The sequence below is a fragment of the Eurosta solidaginis genome, unplaced genomic scaffold, assembly GCF_040869045.1.
Source record: "Eurosta solidaginis isolate ZX-2024a unplaced genomic scaffold, ASM4086904v1 ctg00001879.1, whole genome shotgun sequence".
NCBI lineage: Eukaryota > Metazoa > Arthropoda > Insecta > Diptera > Tephritidae > Eurosta > Eurosta solidaginis.
In genome coordinates, this window is record NW_027137309.1 from 36,724 (window position 1) to 50,368 (window position 13,645).

At 40.5% G+C, this 13,645-nt stretch overlaps 1 long non-coding RNA gene across 1 annotated transcript; it reads right to left on the minus strand.

The window, feature by feature from the left end:
* Window positions 1-415: 415 nt before the first annotated feature.
* LOC137236333 (uncharacterized) lies at window positions 416-11,700 on the minus strand. The gene is made up of 3 exons (XR_010948377.1): window positions 11,508-11,700; window positions 1,610-1,790; window positions 416-1,539 (listed from the first exon to the last, which is right to left on the minus strand). It is a non-coding gene; the product is annotated as an uncharacterized lncRNA (long non-coding RNA).
* Window positions 11,701-13,645: the final 1,945 nt, after the last annotated feature.

Below are 13,645 nucleotides of genomic sequence, written 5' to 3' on the forward strand. Positions count from 1 at the left end.
AAATACATTAACGTCTATTCATAGTCGTGCCCTTTCCGAAACCTTGTTTTGAAGTTCTTATTTTTCCTGCGCTGGTAGTGTTGCTCATCAGTTTGCAGTCATATTAGTTTGGTAGGTATAGTAACATCAGACGTAGGGAAATTAGGAAGCATGTCAGGAGTATCACCAGAATCCAAAGAAGCATGGTGATTCATTTCGTCACCTCCGTTTTCTTCCATATCCGGATTCATTCCATACTAGTCATTATAAATAGCTTGTAGATGCCACATAGGTTTAACCATACCCTCAAGATATTTCCGTTCAAATCTTGTGGTGTACACGTAAACTTGTATTTGTTCTAAATTATTCACCACATTCTAAACATAGAAAAGATGTATTAAGTGTTTGCGTAAATACCATTTTGATTACGATATGGACAAACATTCAATTCTAAACTTTTCGTTGTTACATCAATTGTTTCAGCGTGTTGTACACGTAAATGAAAATTCATACTTGAATGTATTTTCGTCTTCCAATCGCATAATTTACATTTTAAATAATGACTATTAGGCATATGAGAAATCTCATGGTCCAATAATTTGTTGAAGCTTGGTGTAGCTGCTTGAATATCACAAAATTTACATTTTGCACCACGTTCGTTATATTTAAATTGTAAATGTTCTAGTTTTTCTACACGATGCATAAAGTTTAGATGCTTTTTCCAACAATGTGCTGAATTTAATTGAAATACATACATTGGGCATTGTCTCATGATAAATTTTCCATAAATATACTGAGCCTCTTTATGTAGGCTCTTTTCTTAACATCTAATTCTGGTCGTACCGGATATGACAGTTTTGCTTCAGGTTATAATCCACACTCATACTATTTTCAGATTCTGTTTCATAATTTTCATCATTTTCAACATTGGACTTTGCATCAACGTCATTATCATCATCGTCATTTTTTGATAACTCTGTTTTAAGCTTCATATTTATCAAAGGTTCATCTTCCTTAGTATTAGAATTAGAAACATTGTCATCTTCGGTTAAGTTTTTATCAAGTTTAGCTTTTTTCCTAGGTTTAAATTCTTTACTATCCGTACTAGAATTAATACCATCATCAACATTTTTCGTGGTCTGTTTGAGTTTTTAAATTTGCCAATGGTTCGCCTTTATCAGTATTAGAATCAGAATGGCCTTGGCCATCTTCACCGTGTTGCAAAGTAGGCGACACATGTTGGTGTTGATGTTTGCGCATATTGCGGATATGTTGGTGGTTCACTAGTCATTAATTGTTTAGAAGTTTCAACTTGTTGCGTTTGTTGTTGTTGTTGCTGGCTGATGATGTGGTGTTAACGTTTGTTGTACAATTTATTCGGGTGATTGCAGATATTGTTGGTGTGTTATAGTGCTGGAAAACCTTCCGATATTGAAAGTCCTTGATTAGTGTAATCCCCACGTAGTGAACTACTCCTGTGACCGCGTCCGCGGTAACTATTACATCTGAAGGCGCTTAAGTTACAGGCATAGCTGACATCGCTTATATAACAGGTTGACTCTAAAGTAAAAACCAAAACAAAATATTAGAATCAGTGTTTATGAATAACATATTTAAAATAAGCTCTTACAACAACGTGATCGGTGGCTACATCCCTGTGTAAGTAGTGTGGTGTTCCTCCTTGTATAAACGTAGATACTGGATGTGCTCAACCGTGCAGTTTTCTTCTAATTTGAGCAAATGTATGTTCTTACAGCCACAGCTGGAATATTTGGGATATTTCTATCCTCACATCGTCAAAATCAAATTACCTAGAATGAAAAAGAAACTCATATCAGTAAGAATAGATTAAAAGTTTTTAATATAAGCCAAAAAGTGTTCCATAAATAGGGCTCCACACATAGCTCTTTTCCAAAGGCACAAGAGAAATTTCAGATAACTAGAATAAGGACCTGGTAAAGTAACTTCAAAGGCGATTTAGTCGCCACTACTTCGTATGCGCATTTCTCTACGCTCCCTTTCGGCATGCATCATCAATTTCGTCATTACTATAAAGGCCATCTTGCTCACAGCAATCCAACAATCTATTTGTCCGCAAATTCGTGGAACTAAATTTCTAATGGAAGGTTCCTCTCCAAAAACTCTGTTTACAGACAGTCTTTCGCCGTGAAAACGAGGGCAGTGAAATATTACATGTTCTGCGCTTTCCAATTCGGACGGACAGCTTGGACAGAAAGGATCCTCCTCTATCCCACGCTTATGTAGATATTCCTTCAAGCCACCGTGCTCGCTCAATATCTGTGTGAGATGGTAATTTAGTTTGCCGTGTTTTCGCTCGTACCATTCCGCTATATTCCGGACTAGCATGAAGGTTCAGCGCTCTTTTCTCGAATCTTCCCGCCGTTCTTGCCACCTAACTATTGTTCGTGACCTTGCGCTTTTCTTAGCATCTTCAGATGGTCGGCTGAATCCAATGCCATACAGATCGGCCATTTCACCTGAGAGTAGATCTACTGGGATTTTCCTGGATAAAACATGGATCGCGTCGTCGGAACAGCACATGCTATTCGTATAGCAGTAATGCGGTAGGCTGTTAGTATATCTTTTTGGTGGACCATTTTAGATCTGTGCCATACTGGTGCTGCATATAATATTGTTACGAATATTAGCAAAACTGAGGAGTGCTGCCATCTCCAGGCCGATGCTAAGCAGTGACGTGAATTCACATCAATAATTCAATCATTATGTATCTACATAAACGAATCAATAATTGCGTCTACACATATGTACACATTCCGACGAGCAACATTTACATACAAGGCAGCGAGAGATGAGATGTCACACACCGATGAATTTACTTATACGCTTATGTGTGTGCGGGAGACTGTAAACTACAAACACATGCATATATCTTATCTGAGTTGTCACAAGAGAGAGCAATAATTTGTGCACGTAGTTGTGGCTGGCGAATTTTGTAGCCGAAACAACTAGTAAGTTCTGGAAATCGAAGAGCCTAGAAGTATGCAGCGTAAACTATAAAAGCGGGGCAAGCGAGTAAGAAGAATTCAGTTTGATTTGAGTTGTCAAGCAGTTTGATTAAGACGATATCTAGCGAGCAATAGCAGAGTTTCATTGAGCTATCAATCAGTGTGGTTATTAAGCAAGCTATTCGTTGCACAGTTTGTTATTGTGAAGTACTTTAATAAAGGCCATTTTGCATTATTACACATTGGAGTTATTTATTCAACAGTTTAGTGATTCGAACTTAGCAGAGGATTTCAAATAAGAGGATTTGTAAGCAAATACGTTACAATTGGTGTCAGAAGAGGAATTGTTGAATAAATTCCAGAGGACAACAAGGACATGGCAAAGTTCAGTGAATTGAAGATCCAGCAACTAAAGAAGGAGTTGGAGAGCCGTGGATTGAATACAAGCGGCGTTAAACTTGAACTTCAGGCACGGCTACGAGAGGCAATGGAAGCAGAAGGAATTGATGTGGAAGAGTATGACTTTCATCTTGATGGCGAGGGAATAACAAAAATGGAAGAAACACCGCAGACAATGGCGAACACAGACTTGAACATGATTTTGGCTGCAATATCTGCTCAAACATCAACAGTGGCTTCTCAACTGGAATCGCAGGAGACACGCATAACATCCAAGATGGAAAAACAACTAGAATCACAGGAGAACCGTATAACATCGAAGATTGAGGCACAAGAAACGCGTATGTCAGAAATGTCGACACAGATAACATCTAAGATGGAAACACATTTGGAAGAACAGAAGACATATTTGGCATCTCAACTGGAAGCGCAAGAGGCACGTATATCTGAAATGTCGGCACAAATTTCGGAACAGGTATCACCGCAGCTCTTTGTGAAACTTGAAGAGCAGGATGCAAAAATTTTACAACTCGAGGACAAAATTGATGCCGAAATAGAAGCGTTAAAAGGTCGTATGGAGCAGTTAAAACTAAATCGCCCAGCTGTTTCAGCAAGCAATCCAAAGGTAAAACACCATCATTTGACGGTTCTGTTCCTTTCCAGGTCTTCAAGCTACAGTTTGAGAAGACCGCAGCAGTGAACAACTGGAATGCGGAAGATAAAGTTGCTGCACTCTTCGTGGCATTGAAAGGGCCTGCAGCGGAAATCTTACAGACGATTCCAGAGTACGAACGGAACAGTTATGAAACATTGATGGCTGCTGTAGAACGACGTTATGGAAGCGAGCATAGGAAACAGATATTCCAAATTGAGTTGCAAAACCGCTACCAAAAAGCAAATGAGACATTGCAGGAGTTTGCTTCAGATATTGAAAGATTGGCTCATCTTGCAAATGCGGACGCACCCGTGGAATACACGGAAAGAGTGAAGATTCAGAGCTTTATAAATGGCATACGGGACGTCGAAACGAAGCGAGCCACATACGCGAACCCAAAGCAAACATTTTCTGAAACGGTATCCCATGCATTGACTCAGGAAACGGCGTCATTATTGAGTAAACCAGCATACAAAGCTCATCGTGTGGAAGTAGAAAGGCCAGATTGGGTAGACACAATTTTGGAAGCACTGAAGGGATCTCAACAGAAGAATGCCGGAGTTATTAAATGTTTCAAGTGCGGCAACCCAGGTCACATTGCACGTCATTGCGATCTTGGTCCTAATAGTTCCAACAATGTGGGTGGCCGTAAACGCAAAGCTCGCGGAAATGAGCAAGAGCGTGTCGAATGTAAAGAGCGAAAACTTGCCCCGGCTGTTGAATGTCCTGTGATATCTGTGTCGCAAATTGGAAGGAAATCAAGCAGTCTTACCGTCAGAGGGAATGTGGATGGTAAAGAGCGTGTACTGACTGTAGATACGGGGGCATCTCATTCCTTGATTCGATCTGATTTGGTCTACAGGAGAGTAAAGTCATTACTTGGAGCAAGGTTGCGTACGGTAACAGGCGAATATAATCAAGTCCAAGGCGAAGTGGTATGTGAGGTATTAATTGGAAAAGTCATGGTTCTACACAAATTCGTTGTGGCGGAGATCGTTGATGAAGTCATATTGGGAGTGGACTTCTTGGTTGACCATGACGTCAGGATCGATATGCGGAGAAAAATTATGCGCTATAAGAACCAGGACATACCACTTAACTTTAGTTTGGAAAAAGGGTTCAGCAGTAATCGGGTACTGGTGGAAAAGACTCGACAAAGACCACGAAAGTCAAAGGCAAAGGTTGATAGATCGAATGGGCCAAATAAATTAAAATCAAAAGTACCTGCGAGAGAACACTGGCATTGACAAAACCTAAAAGACGCAGGAAAACGAAGCAACGAATTTCCGAGAAAGAATGCGAGGGTAGTTTCAAGCCGGAGCGCACTACTCTTGTGAAATGTGGGAACGATACCGATTATGCAAAGCAAATCCGTCCAGCGCAAGCTCTACGAAGTGGTTCATTGACCAAACAACAGAGTGTGAAGGAACGGCCCAGGGTAATGAGTAGTAAGATGAAACACTGGCATGACAAGAACTCTAATTCGGAAGGTTTCTTGGCGGGAGATTTGGTACTGTTAAACAACCCTCACCGGCGGAAAGGTGTTCCAGCCAAATTTCGGTGCAGTTGGGAAGGCCCGTACAAAGTTGTGAAGAAGATCAGTGATACCATCTACCGCATACAAACCACTGGCAAACCACGGATTAGAAGAGTGGTACATTTGGAGATGCTAGCGGCGTTTAGATTGGGAGAGGGCAGTGTTACGAATATTAGCAAAAATGAGGAGTGCTGCCATCTCCAGGCCGATGCTAAGCAGTGACGTGAATTCACATCAATAATTCAATCATTATGTATCTACATAAACGAATCAATAATTGCGTCTACACATATGTACACATTCCGACGAGCAACATTTACATACAAGGCAGCGAGAGATGAGATGTCACACACCGATGAATTTACTTATACGCTTATGTGTGTGCGGGAGACTGTAAACTACAAACACATGCATATATCTTATCTGAGTTGTCACAAGAGAGAGCAATAATTTGTGCACGTAGTTGTGGCTGGCGAATTTCGTAGCCGAAACAACTAGTAAGTTCTGGAAATCGAAGAGCCTAGAAGTATGCAGCGTAAACTATAAAAGCGGGGCAAGCGAGTAAGAAGAATTCAGTTTGATTTGAGTTGTCAAGCAGTTTGATTAAGACGATATCTAGCGAGCAATAGCAGAGTTTCATTGAGCTATCAATCAGTGTGGTTATTAAGCAAGCTATTCGTTGCACAGTTTGTTATTGTGAAGTACTTTAATAAAGGCCATTTTGCATTATTACAAATTGGAGTTATTTATTAAACAGTTTAGTGATTCGAACTTAGCAGAGGATTTCAAATAAGAGGATTTGTAAGCAAATACGTTACAATGTTATAGAGCTGGTTACGTTGGATAATCGCTGACGGGTAGCTTCGCTTGGGCCGCCGATGTTGGGCATTATTCGCGTTAGGGTTCCACTAACTCTAGAAACTTTGTCCCCCACCGCCCTGAAGGCTCCCTAAAAGTTAGTTTTGAGTCAATGATTAATCCTAGATATTTCAAGGAGGGCTTTGAATTTATTTGAAAATCTCCTATGGTTAGGGCAAACTCATCCACAGTCCGCTTTGAGCTCATCAGAACCACTTCTGTCTTATTGCTAGCCATCTCCAGCCCCGTGTTCGTCAACCATTCCGTTATTCTTCCCATGGCGTCATTACATAATGCTTGGAGCAGATCAAGTTTCTTGGCCACTGCTACTACGACAATATCATCTGCATAGCCGACAATTTCCGTGCCTCCGGGAAGGCCGATTTGTAGCACCCCGCCATACACCGCATTCCAAAGAGTTGGACCTAGAACAGATCCCTATCTAATCTGTCTATCTATCAAATTATTCGGAGCAGGTACGGAACTTGTCTTGGGACACCCAAAGTGCACTCACGCTTCTCATGGCTCCAGCGGGTTAGCGGCTTCCTAGAACTTAAGCCACTTGCTGCTTCTAGATCTGACATCTGTCAGCTGGAGTCTTAGCCCGGCAAGCGCAGGGCACGAGCACAGAATGAAATCGATCGTTTCCTCCTCCAACTCGCACTTCTTACATCTGCTATCACTGACCAAGCCTAATTTAAAGGCATGTGACGCCAGAAGGCAGTGTCCAGTAAGAATACCCGTCATGAGTCTAGTCTACAGTTTAATGATAATAAAAATATAAGAATCAGTGTTTATGAATAACATATTTTAATTAATCTCTTACAACAACCTGATCGGTGGCTACATCGCCATGTAGGTAATGTGGTGTTCCACCTTGTAAAACGTAGGTACTGTATGTGCTCAACCGTGCAAATTGACATAGCAGTAACATTATTTACATAAACATAGCTTGGTATTTGTGCAGGCCTCAATATAGCATACATTGGGCCAGTTCGGTGTGCACCAGCCACTGGTACAAACACTTTTGAATGCATAGCTTTCATATAGGATGGATGTCCAGCAGTGCTCCGGTTGTGCCAATATGTAATGGGCTGCTCCGTCTCTTGGTACGGCTGTATAGGTATGGGCGGGTGCAATGTATTACTAAGCTCAAGATCGGAAGGTACATAGATGGCTCGAAGACGCCAGAGGGGATTGGAGGAAGAGTTTTCGGACCCAGAACCAAAATATCAGTAACTCTAAAAGCACATCCGAGCATTTTCGAGCGGAAGTATTCGCCATAAGTTAGTGCGCTAAGCTGAACCTTCAGCGCTGATACCCCAATGAAACAATTGCCATACTCAGTCAGGCAGTCAGGTTCCACTAAAGACACTTGCGGCGTTCGAAATAAAGTCAGCACTTGCCCTTCAGTGCGTAGAAAAGCTGAATCAATTAGGAGCACACAACGTAGTACTGTTGGCCTGGGTCCTAGGCCACAGGGGAGTGGAGGGCAATGAGCAGGCGGACTCCATGTTTAATTTGTTGCGTCTCTCCCGCAAATTGTCAACCCCCCAGCAGATCCTTGCAGTGGGTCTGCGCCATACTCTCCTCTTCCGGGAAGGTATCGACCCCAATCCGGGTCCTTCTCCTGACCCCAGTACTGAGAAATGGGTTTGCTGCGTTTGCCGGAAAAGAATCTTTTTAGGACGGTCATATATATAAGGGCTGAAATATTTCAATGAACTTCCTAATCACATAAAAAGTAGTAATAACTTCAATACTTTTAAAAAAAGTTTATTGGAGCATTGTAAAACCCTTCCAATAAGATAGTTTTTTTTTTTCTTTTATTTTTTTACATGTTATACCGATACTGGAGCGCGAAAAGGGAATGGTAATAATGGTAGCAGCAAAATACAACATACATCCGGCCCTAAGGAAAAGAAAATTGGTCGCCACCTGTAACTCCAGACAGTTCCAACAACTAATTTCCCTGGAATTCGGTATTTCCAGCTGGTATTTACTGTTGCTGATCGGAATCATTCGCATTCCGACAGCATAAATATAACAATAAAATTATATAATGTGTAACAAAAATAACGAAAATAAGGCCAAATAAAAGTTGGAGCAAGGGGGATTGGAAACACGTCCTTTTCAACCTCCCATTATATGTTGAGCTGTGCTAATCGGAATCTTCATGCATTCCGACAGCGTCTTTACTAAACAAAGTTGAGGGGTGATTGGATACACGTTATTTTTAATTTCCAACATCCAGAGACAGGTTTAGCTGCATTGATCGAAGACTAATACATTCCGAAAGCTTAAAATACACATATAATTGAAAAATATAAGTTCCAAATTTTTTTGCCTTAAGCTGGGAGCACTGGAGGATTGGAAACGCGTCCTTTCCAACCTTCCTTTAATGAGTGGCTCCCAGACTCGTCCCTCTGTCACGCTAGTAAATATGCTGATCGGAATCACATGGCATTCCAACAGCATATTCAATAGATATAAGTGATTATAACAATGAATTGTACTTAGTAGTTTAAGTTTTGGGCCTAAACAGCCGTAATAATAAATAAATTAAATTAAAAAAATAAATACTCTTGTCAGTGTTTCACTTGCAAGGGATGGTTGCATCGGACAGGTTGCTCTGGGCTAGATTCCAAAATCCAGCGTCCTCGTAACTTTTATAAATCTTTTGTGGATCTTGTTGTTCACGGCCTCATTACATTATGAGGAAATACAGCACCTGAGAACACAGCCGTATGAAGCTAAAAAACACAAGCATGTCTTCAGTGAACTTCACAAGCAGGCGTCGGACCTCTATGCCGGTGATTCCTGTACTCAAAGAACAAAACTAGCAGAGGAGGAACGCACTCTCCCTAGGGAAACGAGAGTAGTCACTCTAGCTCAACTTTGAGCTGGATCACGTAACAGGTTAAACTCTTACCTATCCAGAATCAACCCCGACATACAAACCATTGTCCTGCTTGTAATGTGTCCCCACATGACACCAACCATCTCTTTAACTGTATTGTGCAACCAACGCCTCTAACACTCCTCTCATTATGGCCCACCCCTGTTGAAACAGAAAGTTTCTTTGGACTCCCGTTAGAGGACATAGATGACAATTTGTGATCGGTCGCACCTATTGGATGGGGCGAAGCACTGCTACTACAACAACAGCAGGCGGACAACACGGAAAGAGAGCCAGCAACTGCATGACCCATCGATCCCGAGCCGTTCCTGCCAGTTGGCCCACAGGGGCATTTATTAGCAGAAGGGAGGGAAAAGAGAGAACACTGGCGCAATATGCCAGGCCTGAGTCAATCTAAGTTACTGTTAGGGGGTTACAGCACAACTCGATATAGGGCATTAATAGGCCTCTCAAAAAGATAACCTAAGAACCCCAACGGCTATTCTTACAAGACACTGTAGACTGAACAGTCACATGCAAAAGCTGGGTATAGTATCGAACAACACATACCGATTTTGTGATGGATCAGCAGACGGTGGACCATATCCTTCTAGATTGCGGCGCAATTTCAAGACGTAGGGCTAAGTTTATGGGCTCACCATGGCCAGAGCATTCCCACATTTAATCCCTCAAGCAAAGAACACTGCTGGGGTTCATCAAGGAAGTCGGCTAGGATGAGGTGCTGTGAAGGAGATGTGCAAGTCACTGTGCAATCCTCAATAAATGATCTATCTATCTACGTTCCGGTAACAAGCACCATTGTGGGCCCCACCATCTCGGGAACTATTGATATGACTACATTAAACCTTCTAGGGATTGAATATTAATAATGCCGGCAATGCGAAAGTCTGCTAAAATGCACCATTCTCCATGGAATGCTCGATATATAACTTTCCACGTTTTGAAACAGTGATGAAAAGAGCAAAATTTACAATAATTTTAACTGGCTGTGGGTAGTAAGGTGTTGATGTCCTCTCTTAACGCAATGCAATGACAACTGCGATGCAGGGAAAATGACAAAAATCTTGCAAATCAACTGATAATAATTAATTTCTCCTCCCCTTCTATGCAGTTCTATGCATACATACATATGTATTTTTCTCCCCAAATGCTAATTAAAAAATTAATTGGTTTTCACATGAACTTCGAACCCTGTCGTATTTGCATTCTTCAGTTGATTATCAACAAAAGCATGACAAATTATCACTAAAAAATTCATACATGTTGCTTATATATTTAATATGGTAGCCAATTTACTTGCCCTTTCTGGTGCGATGATTCCTGGACAATCGGGCCTGACTAGACGCGATTTTTTTTGCCTTAAGAGAGCGTGCTTAACGCGAACCCTATCATGTTATGGCACAACTTTGGTGATGCAAAAAATCAAAGACATTTCTGCTTCTAATGCTTCAAGGATAGCAGCAGCAGCTCCCGGTGGCACCACATAAATAACAGTTGCATGCCGATCAGTTGCCTTTTTTGCTCCGGCTACCTATTCAATTTTAATTCACATTACATTATCTACTATTGCAATTTTTAATCACTACAAATCAATATAAATTACCGAAGCAAATACTGGCAAACCAAGATGCGTAGTTCCACCCTTTTTTAGGGAAATACATCCAACCAGTTTGGTACCGTATTCCAAAGCATGTTGCTTGTAAAGTACCTTGTTTTTGTAGATTTCCTCTGATTTTGGCATATTCTGAGCTGAATCGCAACCCGGCGGAGATGCTATCTATTAGAATAATATAACATTTTTTTTATTATTTAAAAATGCACATACGTATGAATGAAAATCAGAAAGTAAATAATGTTGTTGTTGTTGTAGCGATAAGGACACTCCCCGTTATCGACTTTGTTGGTCCTTTGCCGGATGCAGATCGGGTACGTTCCGGGAACCATTAAGGTACTAGCCCGACCATATCGGGAGCGATTTAGTTGACATAAAACCTTGTAGGCCATCCCGTCGATTCTATACAACTTAATATGGTAACGATTTAAAAGACGGTGCACCACCCAATTTTTATCAAAAATTATCAAACGTGGAATCAAAAGGCGCGCCTCGAGCTTCGTTTTTATTATTATTTGATATTTTTAAATTAGGTGGTGTACCGTCTTGTAAAACTTTACCCTTAATATTATTTTGGGCGAAGGCCGCCAACGCAAAAAGATGGTCTCTGCAGCAATATTTTTAATTTCCGTCACATGTTACAACTCAAATTAACTTAATGTTATTTTGGGCGAATGTCGCCAACGCAAAAAGGTGTTCTCTGCAACAAAATTTTTAATTTCCGTCACATGTCACAACTAAAAGCACAAGATATTTTTCCTTGTAAACAATTTGCGTTTCAATGTTTTCCGGAATAATTAATGAACTGTCATTTCGATGACAGCAAGAATCGTCGATGTGTTAGTGGAGAGCGAAAAAAGCTTTGAATGTGTGGGTGAACTGGTTACCTCCGTCTTGTAGGGTACTTATTGCAGATCTCTCATCTGTCGGTTAAATCTGTTTTAAAATAAAATTCTACTTTCGCTTAGCTAAAATTCGCCAAAAATCTGTAAAACAAAATCAAGTACGCAGAAAAGTATTCAACACTTACCGATAACAGCCTAACGGCGTTAGCGTTCGTTGTATCACAGAATTTTTACACTTTGAAAATGACGGCTGTTGTTTGCAAGGTTGCATTCCTTTGATTCTTCGTTTTCACCATCTGGATTAACAAAGTCATAAGCCTGGACATTCGTGCAATTTTAGTGATGTAAATTGCATGGCGCCAGCGCCAATACGGTGCCAGCTCAATGGTAGCTCATTGACGAAATGACTCCAATCGATATATTTGACGTTACTTAGTAGTGAGTGCGTAGTACATTTCACTTGCGCTATTGAGTGAAACGACTTTTGTGTGTCAGGCACGAGTTTGGTGTTATTGGCGCTACTGGCAATGATGACACTGAGCTGATGGCGGTAGCGCTGGTAGTTCAGCTTTTGAGTTGTATATTTTAAATTTAATGCACAATTAATATGGGTGTGTTTGAGCGGCCAAATAATAACAGTAGTATTGCTAAAGTGCTGCTAAGTTGATGGAATGTCGCTAATATCCTAGCGATTATCAACAGATTGTCAATATTTCGTTCAACGGGCACGCGTAATTGCCACATCTGCTCAAATTTTCCAAGTTTTTCCATTCTTGATTTAACTTAAGCTGTTATGCCAATATTTTTCTGCCAGTTTTTTTCAAATACGTAATTTTTCCAAAAGCAAAATAAATTACAAAGTTAAACAGCCTTAAAATTTCAGCTATGTTGGTTATACACAGAAATACAACAGAGGGTTGTGTATCCGCTTTTCGCAAGCGTTGAGATTCACCACGCGTGACACGCGTGATTCACCACGTCCAAATATCACAATCCACGGATAGGTACCGGCGGGTTTGTATGGGACTTAGGCTGTTATGCCAAAGTAAATACAAATCTTTACCGATAACTGTGTTATCGATTAATTTATCGAATTCTAACAAAGTAATATTGCATTGTCATCGGAGTTATACATGTGTGCAAAATTTCAGCTCAATCGGACGCCGGGAAGTGTATCAAATTTAACTTGCAAGATTCCATTACAAACAACAAAAGTGAAACTAAATAAAAGCTTATAATAAATAAATAAGCACATACATACAGGGAGATACACGTATGCATACAATTATATTGGATATAGTTAGGTATATATATAAGCAGATGCCTACGTGGTATTACACATATGTATACAGTGACATAGAAATACATACTTTTATACTTATATTAATTATAGATGCATATAAGTCAATACATTCATAGAAATACACGTCTGCATACAATTATATTGGATGTTGTTATATGTATGAGCGAGCATATATATACCTATAAATGCACAGGTATGCAAGGACATATACATACATGCATGTACACTTATAGTAAATATAGTTGTAGGTATATATAAGCAAATACATACGTAAATTTGCACATATGCATACAGCAACATAGAAATATATACATGTATACTTATATTAGATATAGTTGTATATAAGCAAATACCTACATGGAAATTGGCGGCCACCGTGGTGTGATGGTAGCGTGCTCCGCCTATCACACCGTATTCCCTGGGTTCGCACCCCGGGCAAAGCAACATCAAAATTTTAGAAATAAGGTTTTTCAATTAGAAGAAAGTTTTTCTAAGCGGGATCGCCCCTCGGCAGTGTTTGGCAAGCGCTCCGGGTGTATTTCTGCCATGA